This window comes from Schistocerca piceifrons, chromosome 2, assembly GCF_021461385.2.
Source record: "Schistocerca piceifrons isolate TAMUIC-IGC-003096 chromosome 2, iqSchPice1.1, whole genome shotgun sequence".
Taxonomy (NCBI): domain Eukaryota; kingdom Metazoa; phylum Arthropoda; class Insecta; order Orthoptera; family Acrididae; genus Schistocerca; species Schistocerca piceifrons.
In genome coordinates this window covers 931,511,992-931,521,883 of record NC_060139.1, presented here as the reverse complement: position 1 = coordinate 931,521,883, position 9,892 = coordinate 931,511,992, and the positions used below count along the sequence as shown (strand labels likewise).

Sequence of the window (9,892 nt, the reverse complement as noted above, 5' to 3'; positions counted from 1 at the left end):
TGTGGCGGAGGGCACTTTACGTGCCACTGTCATTACCTCCCTTTCCTGTTCCAGTCGCGTATTTTTCGCGGGAAGAACGACTGTCTGAAAGCCTCCGTGCGCGCTCTAATCTCTCTAATTTTACATTCGTGATTTCCTCGGGAGGTATAAGTAGGGGGAAGCAATATATTCGATATCTCATCCAGAAACGCACCCTCTCGAAACCTGGACAGCAAACTACACCGCGATGCAGAGCGCCTCTCTTGCAGAGTCTGCCACTTGAGTTCGTTAAACATCTCCGTAACGCTGTCACGGTTACCAAATAACCCTGTGACGAAACGCGCCGCTCTTCTTTGGATCTTCTCTATCTCCTCCGTCAACCCGATCTGGTACGGATCCCACACTGATGAGCAATACTCAAGTATAAGTCGAACGAGTGTTTTGTAAGCCACCTCCTTTGTTGATGGACTACATTTTCTAAGGACTCTCCCAATGAATCTCAACCTGGTACCTGCCTTACCAACAATTAATTTTATATGATCATTCCACTTCAAATCGTTCCGCACACATACTCCCAGATATTTTACAGAAGTAACTGCTACCAGTGTTTGTTCCGCTATCATATAATCATACAATAAAGGATCCTTCTTTCTATGTATTCGTAATACATTACATTTGTCTATGTTAAGGGTCAGTTGCCACTCCCTGCACCAAGTGCCTATCTGCTGCAGATCTTCCTGCATTTCGCTACAATTTTCTAATGCTGCAACTTCTCTGTATACTACAGCATCATCCGCGAAAAGCCGCATAGGACTTCCGACACTATCTACTAGGTCATTTATATATATTGTGAAAAGCAATGGTCCCATAACACTCCCCTGTGGCACGCCAGAGGTTACTTTAACGTCTGTAGACGTCTTTCCATTGAGAAGAACATGCTGTGTTCTGTTTGCTAAAAACTCTTCAATCCAGCCACACAGCTGGTCTGATATTCCGTAGGCTCTTACTTTGTTTATCAGGCGACAATGCGGAACTGTATCGAACGCCTTCCGGAAGTCAAGAAAAATAGCATCTACCTGGGAGCCTGTATCTAATATTTTCTGGGTCTCATGAACAAAGCGAGTTGGGTCTCACACGATCGCTGTTTCCGGAATGCATGTTGATTCCTACATAGTAGATTCTGGGTTTCCAAAAACGACATGATACTCGAGCAAAAAACATGTTCTAAAATTCTACAAAAGATAGACGTCAGAGATATAGGTCTATAGTTTTGCGCATCTGCTCGACGACCCTTCTTGAAGACTGGGACTACCTGTGCTCCTTTCAATCATTTGGAACCCTCCGTTCCTCTAGAGACTCGCGGTACACGGCTGTTAGAACGGGGGCAAGTTCTTTCGCGTACTCTGTGTAGAATCGAATTGGTATCCCGTCAGGTCCAGTGGACTTTCCTCTGTTGAGTGGTTCCAGTTGCTTTTCTATTCCTTGGACACTTATTTCGATGTCAGCCATTTTTTCCGTTTGTGCGAGGATTTAGAGAAGGAACTGCAGTGCGGTCTTCCTCTGTGAAACAGCTTTGGAAAAAGGTGTTTAGTATTTCAGCTTTACGCGTGTCATCCTCTGTTTCAATGTCATCATCATCCCGGAGTGTCTGGATATGCTGTTTCGAGCCACTTACTGATTTAACGTAATACCAGAACTTCCTAGGATTTTCTTTCAAGTCGGTACATAGAATTTTACTTTCGAATTCACTGAACGCTTCACGCATAGCCCTCCTTACGCTAACTTTGACATCGTTTAGCTTCTGTTTGTCTGAGAGGTTTTGGCTGCGTCTAAACTTAGAGTGAAGCTCTCTCTGCTTTCGCAGTAGTTTCCCAACTTTGTTGTTTTACCACGGTGGGTTTTTCCCGTCCCTCACAGTTTTACTCGGCACGTACCTGTCTAAAACGCATTTTACGATTGCCTTGAACTTTTTCGATAAACACTCAACATTGTCAGTGTCGGAACAGAAATTTTCGTTTTGATCTGTTAGGTAGTCTGAAATCTGCCTTCTATTACTCTTGCTAAACAGATAAACCTTCCTCTCTTTTTTTATATTCCTACTAACTTCCATATTCAGGGATGCTGCAACGGCCTTGTGATCACTGATTCCCTGTTCTGTACATACGGAGTCGAAAAGTTCGGGTCTGTTATCAGTAGGTCCAAGATGTTATCTCCACGAGTCGGTTCTCTGTTTAATTGCTCGAGGTAGTTTTCGGATAGTGCACTCAGTATAATGTCACTCGATGCTCTGTCCCTACCACCTGTCCTAAACATCTGAGTGTCCCAGTCTATATCTGGTAAATTGAAATTTCCACCTAAGACTATAACATGCTGAGAAAATTTATGTGAAATGTATTCCAAATTTTCTCTCAGTTGTTCTGCTACTAATGCTGCTGAGTCGGGAGGTCGGTAAAAGGAGCCAATTATTAACCTAGCTCGGTTGTTGAGTGTAACCTCCACCCATAATAATTCACAGGAACTATCCACTTCTATTTCACTACAGGATAAACTACTACTAAGAGCGACGAACACTCCACCACCGGTTGCGTGCAATCTATCCTTTCTAAACACCGTCTGTACCTTTGTAAAAATTTCGGCAGAATTTATCTCCTGAAGATAGACGTTGACTGTGGATATTCTATCACAGACACAGTCCCTTTGACTGTTCAGAGATTTCACTAAACCCAACCAAACACGTAAACAACCATGCATGAGCAGCGCCTGTTAGACGGAGGGGGTCCGAGGGCCGATCAGTTCCAGTCATTCTACCAGGAAGGAGGTACACGGCTTGTGGTGTCTGTAGTTCAACCACGCCTAGACTGTCAATACCGCAGCTCGATCGCGTCCGCATTGCTTCTTTGTGCCAGGAGGGGCTCTCAACAAGCAAAGCATACAGGCGTCTCAGAGTTAACCAAAGCGATGTTGCTTGGTCATGGAGGAGATACAGAGAGGCAGGAACTGTTGATGACATGCCTCGCTCAGGCCGGCCAAGGTCTTCCACTGCAGTGGATGACCGCTGCATACGGATTATGGCTCGGAGGAACCCTGACAGTAACGTCATCATGTTGAATAATGCTTTTCGTGCAGCCTCAGGACGTCTTGTTACGCCTCAAACTGTGCGCAATAGGCTGCATGATGCGCAACTACACTCCCGACGTCCATGGCGAGGTCCATATTTGCAACCACGACACCATGTAGCGCCGTACAGATGGGCCCAACAACATGTTGAATGGACCACTCAGGACTGGCATCACGTTATCTTCGCCGATGAGTGTCGCGTATGCCTTCAACCAGACAATCGTCGGAGACGTGTTTGGAGGCAACCCGGCTAGGCTGAACGCCTTAGACACACTGTCCAGCGAGTGCAGCTAGGTGGAGGTTCCCTGCTGTTTTGGGGTGGCATTTTGTGGGGCCGACGTACGCCGCTGGTCGTTATGGAAGGTCCCGTAACCGCTATACGATACGTGAATGCCATCCTCTGACTGATAGTGCAATCATATCGGCAGCATATTGGCGAGGCATTCGTCTTCATGGACGACAATTCGCGCCCCCATCGTGCAAATCTTGTGAATGACTTCCTTCAGGATAACGACATCGCTCGACTAGAGTGGCCAGTATGTTCTCCAGACATGAACCCTATCGAATATGCTTGGGATAGGCTGAAAAGGGGTGTTAATGGACGACGTGACCCACCAACCACTCTGAGGAGTCTACGCCGCATCGCCGTTGAGGAGTGGGACAATCTGGACCAACAGTGCCTTTATGAACTTGTAGATAGCATTCCACGACGAACACGGGCATTCATCAATGCAAGGGGACGTGCTAGTGGGTAGTAGAGGTACCCGTGTGTACAGCAATCTGGACCACCACCACTGAAGGTCTCAGTGTGTGGTGGTACAACATGCAATATGTGATTTTCTTGAGCAATTAAAAGGGTTGAAATAATGTTTACGTTTATCTCTATCCAGTGTTCAGTAGAGGTTCCGGAACTCTCGGAACCGAGGTGATGCAAAAATTTTTTTCAATGTGTGTACATTCTCAGAAGCTATTTCTTCAGATTAAGGCCAATGTTTGATATCAGTAAATTTCTTTTGCGAGGAATGCCCTCTTGCCAGTGATAGTTCGCTTTTTTAAGTCCAATTTTTCTGTCCATCATGGGTTATTTTGCTGTCTAGCTGGCAGAATTATTGGGCTTATTCTACTTCGTGATCTCCAGTTTTGATGCTAAGTTTCTCGTTCTTCTCATTTATGCTACTTCTCATTACTTTTGTCTTCTCGGGCTTACTCAAAATAACTAATCTGTACTCATTAGATTGTTCATTTCATTCAGCCTCTGGTGCCTTTACGTTTCCCAAAGCCATACTGATCATCATCTAATAGATCCTCACTTTTCTTTTTCATTCTTCTGTATATTATTCTTAACAGCTGCATCAACTGTTAAACTTGGTTGTGCCAGCTATAACGCGCTTATGTGCCCTTGTTGTCTTCTGGACTGTGTGGATATTTTTCCAGCAGTCTGATGGTACGCCATCAGTCTCACAGATTCTATACTCCAAGATGAATAGTCGTGTGGATGAGGCCAATATTTTGTGGACCGGTAACGCGTGAAACAATGTTGGCGAATACTACGTACCTCTTCCGTAGAAATAGGATTAAACCAAAAGACTGTTAGCTAACTAGGTGAAAATTCTGGAGGAGCAGGCTTAGAAAGCACTCCTGAAACAAATGCAGATACTTCCCATAAAGAGGTGGTGCCGAAATTTCTTTCCTCCTCTAGCGTATCGTCATTGGCATTATTCGTGTTCGCTATGCGACAGATACGACGATGATCGCAAAATGTGTTTAAAGTTCACTGTTATCTGTGAAGTGCATCCACCCTTTGTTCTGTGCCTTTCGGAAAGAGAAGAAGAAAAAATGGCTTCCACTGTGGAATGAGATAGAGATGGGATGTATGTAACAAAAATGCTTTAATCTGAACTGTGACGTTAACTGCACGGAAGTTACCTATTGTTTTTATTCAGTAATAGAAACTCAAGTCAGAGGTTCTTGAGAGGGTAAAAAAAAAGAAAAAGGAATTTTTCCAGGTTATTTAATGTTCTGTATAGTTATATTCAATTCGCGATTCGGAAGATTTGTTGGTTCATGGTGAGGTAACAGAACCTGCAGTTCGAAGCCCTGATTGGGGCAAATTTCATTAATCAAAAAGTACATTACCACTGTTGTTAACCATCACCCATCAAATTTATTGTCCATCGCACTACGTGCGGTATTCTTGCCAGCTGTATCGATGTGAGCTCTGTGCATTCATTTTCTAACATTAACATGTAGACAAAGTTTTTAACCCAAAAAATTTCAGAAGACAAGAAAAGGAGTATTTTGTGAAGGATCAATTTATCTCCAAATTAGAACATCAAGCGCGAAAGGTATTTCACTAAATATCACATTAACTCTCAGAGCAATAGATTTCTGATTATAGACTAGGCTCACTTTTGTCGATCTACACAGTAAATGTTTTCCTTTCTTGTAATGGCTGAGGCACACACTGGCTCTAATGACCTTCTCGTCGACATACATGAAGCCCTAATCTTTCCTTCTGTTTGCCTGTATGAAAAAATGCATGATAATAGGCTTGGATTGCAAGTCATCGTCATTCAGCACAATGCACCTCCCCATAAAAGTGCTTTGAAGATGTGAAAGCTATGGAATTTCAGTTGCTATTTATTGGAAATTTTCCCTATTCACCATTTTACCACCCTCTGATTCCAGCTAGTCCCCCATCTAAATGCATCTATCCCTGAAAACGTTTTGAGTCCAGTGAAGAGGAGGTAATAACACTTGTAGATTCTGTCTTTCAAATTTTCCACATCAGAATTCATGGATGAAGGCTACTTACTAGAGAAAGCTTCGTACCAAAGCTTATTAACCTAAAAATTATCTTTAACCTAGAAGTTATCCTTAGCTTAGAGTGATCCTTTTGCAGCCCCAAAGCGAGGTGGCGCACTGATTAACAAACTGGACTCTCACTGGCGAGGACAACGTTTCAAATCCCAGTCCGACCATCTATATTAAGGTTTTTCCTGATGCCACTGAATTGCTCCAGACTAATGCCGGTATGGTTCCTTTGAGCCGGCATGCCCGATTTCCTTCCCCATCCCTGAGTCAATCCCAGCTTGTGCTCCGTCTCTGATGACCTCTACGCCGACGGAGTGTTATTCCCTAATCTTCCCGCCTCCCTTCTTCCTTTTGCAGTCCTTGATTATTATCTTCGGAATTCAAGCGAATTAGTCTATATTGTGAACTAAGAAGTGTAATTAATATTTATAGAAGAAAATGTGGCATGTTCATTGAAATTAAATGCGCAAATTAATGTAAGGGTAACTGATTGGAATGAGAGAATAAGTAGAGAATTCCGCGGATCATGTAATGGCTGTAACAAAATTAGTTTGGGTGCACTGACAACGTGCACATATCCCATCAGTCACTTATTCCACATATCAAGCAATTTTACATATAATTTATTTGCTTTTTCGTGTAAGGATTTCATTTAATGATAACAATACTCAGTGTATAGTAAATGCATAGAATGGGGACGTTTACTAGATGTCTTATTTTTCGTATCTCCATTTTGAAAGAATTTTTTTTTACTGTGTTGTATAGTTCATTAAAGAAAATTTCTTCTGTTTCTGCACGTAACAATCATTATAATGTGGGGCCTTCAGCATTTTTTTTAAAAATAATTGTACCCTGTGTATTTAAAAGAGGCAACGGCCTTGCCGCAGTGGATACACCGGTTCCCGTGAGATCACCGAAGTTAAGCGCTGTCGGGTGTGGTCGACACTTGGATGGGTGACCATCCAGGCCGCCATGCGCTGTTGCCATTTTTCGGGGTGCACTCAGCCTCTTGATGCCAATTGAGGAGCTACTCGACCGAATAGTAGCGGCTTCAGTCAAGAATACTATCATAACGACCGGGAGAGCGGTGTGCTGACCCCACGCCCCTCCTATCCGCATTCTCCTCGAGGAAGACACGGCGGTCGGATGGTCCCGGTAGGTCACTCATGGCCTGAAGACGGCGTGCTTTGGGTATTTAAAAGACGGTAAATAAAATGTAAGATGGAACGGTGATAGACTGTTTTTTATTACTTCATTTATTTTATTGCATTCAATTGGACATTTGTGTAACTGTGCCTTAGACTAATTGACAGTGTATACAGAGTTTGTTGTAAGAGAAAGCAGGGATCTATGAAGTACGAGAATAAAAGCAACAATAATGAGAAAAGGAATAAAATAGTATCGGAAGTTAACATTCACCTGGAATTATTTGGAAAAACAATGGACAACAGTAATAGAAATAGTATTATTGTCAGTTAATGAACATGAAGCTTTTACTTAAAGTAATGTCAGTAGCTTTGCTTACATGTTTTACATCATACCTGTCTTCCATTTTATTGTTACCGCATTTAAAGAACTGTCAGATCCTGCTCATATATTTTTGTTTTTCTAAACCGTATATTAGATTTTGCCACTTGCTGAATGTATGCGAAAATAACCAACTTCTGGGAAAGAAGGGTGTCGTTTTATTCTTTAGGTTTGCATGTTTGATTAATGATAATCTGGATCCGCCCTCCTACCTCTATTTAAAAGCCAGCTAATATGAAAATGCAATCCGACGGCTGACGATTGAGAGGTAGATTAATAAAAAAACATGGGAAGATGGTGCCGTGTGTCTCACTACTTACAATTTGACCGAAGTATCCACCTGCTGCGATTTAAAGACGGTTGAAGGGATCTGGATATCCTGAGAGTCCAAAAATGAATTTTTTTTATTTAACAAAGTTCTGTGGTTCTTCCTAATACCAAAAATATATGTTCTATGTACAGTACCTCACCGTTTTCGTGCTTAAATACCTTCCTAAAACAGACACGGCGCTCGAATTTCTAGCTGTCACAATACTGTCAAACAAAATCTTGCCCACAGGGTCTAGTTATTTAATTTTGGATCGCTCTTTCCGTAGCAGCTCACTGGCGTAATATCCTTTAAGAACATATCGACTGCACTATGAGCAGGGATTTATTGCAGTCGATCTTTCTATCTATAAAGGTAGATCACTTAAGGTTACTTGTGCATTTCGTGTTCTGAACTTGTGGTTGTGACTGCTGTTTACATCTTAAAATGCCAAATACGACGAATTTTCACTGCAGTCTTACATTTTACGGTATTTGACACAAGCGTGTTGTCAGCAATTTCAAAAATGAAGAAACTGTTACGCCGTAGCGAAGTGATATTAGGCATAGCAGTTCGCCAGGCAGTGCTTCAAAACGCAAATCAACATCTTACCGAAAATGAACAAGAATGTGGTGTTGTAAGTAGTGAAAATGACAGTTACATTTTAATTAGTGAGCACAAGATTTCAGAATTGTTTTTGTCGATTGCTAAATCCAAATACTGTAATAGCGAAAATGTGTTACGCTTATTGAGGACCGAAGTAAGAGAAGAGGGATATCCACCACCAGAATTGTAGTGAAACATCAAGTGTGTAAAGTAACGAAGTGTACAGTGATATCTCACTTAACATGCAGAAAATACAGTGAAGTGAATATTCGCCCTGATTATGCAATAAGGTACACCGAGAAGGGATGAAAAGCAGCCAGATATTCTGTGCTAATGCACCTGACGATGAATTTCTGCAGCTGATAGGCTTCTCGCGGTCAAAAAACGTATCACTGACCGTATCTCTCACGCGGCGGGCGATTCAATAATCGTAAACATTATAAGGTAGCACAGCGATGTGTACACGTCAGCTACAGAGCTGCAACTTGCATCAGTGTGAACGGGAAGGATGCCGACAAGTGGCGCGGTGGCTTGTTGCGGCGTCTGCGTGAACTACGGGACTATACGCGCGAACGGCCCTTACTTAAAAAACAACCCTCGTATGCTGGTGCCGGCCAAGATTTGACAGAGTGCTGATTAAGTAGAAAGTTACGCTCTCTGCTGACTCAGCGACTCCAAAGGTCTTTACATGACCCGAGACAACTTTTGTGGTTTAGTTAGCTTGCTTTAGAAAATAGTCTGAATGGTAGCGGAAGATGTGAGCATTTATTCACGTCTGATAGGCTAGTGCCGAGACAAGGGTTCTCAGTCTGCGCTATTATGTGGCGTCGAAATTCCTGAGGCTCATAAGACGACAGGAGGGAACTCGTGCGGAAAATGTTCTTTCTTGTGAAAAGTCAACAAATAAGCACGTGTCCTGGTTGACCGACACGAGCTTTTGGCAGAATTATTTTTGGTGATTTAGTAACCGGAATCCGACGCGAATAAGAGATGCACGCCGACCGGCTTAAACAGCGCATTGTGCAGTTTTTGGTGATTTTGGATCTCCATTAAGTGATTGTGACTGGAACGGTCTGCTATGTTGGTTACTTAAGGCTCCCGGTGGTGATTTTATTTGTGTGAGCTTAAATTTATGTAATCCTAAGAGGAATAGACACAGGAGTTAACTTCTGCATAGTGTTTTGATGACTAACAAGGGGAGGCCGCCAATTGTGAAATTCAGATTCGATTCATACTGCGAATAATAAAAGCTCATGGCCAGAGGTGTAATGTGGCAAAGCACCAAGATGCACTTCTCAGCCGTTGTCGAGAAGACCGAGTTAAAAGAAACCGTTGCAGTGAAATACTCTCTACGATTAATAGTTTTCTACAGCGTCGTGGCGCAGCGGTAAGCGCTCGGGTTTGTAATCCGAAGGTCGCCGGATCGAATCTCGCGCCATGCAACCTTTTTTTTTTAGTATTTTTTTTGTAATTAAAATGTAATATATATATATATATATATATATAATTCCCGGCAATCAGTTGCAACAATTATGCATATAA

The 9,892-nt window shown here is 42.6% G+C and overlaps 1 pseudogene; it reads left to right on the top strand.

Moving 5' to 3' along the window:
* The first annotated feature begins 6,778 nt into the window (after positions 1 to 6,778).
* On the top strand, positions 6,779 to 6,896 carry LOC124778356 (annotated as a pseudogene).
* The last annotated feature ends 2,996 nt before the right edge of the window (positions 6,897 to 9,892 follow it).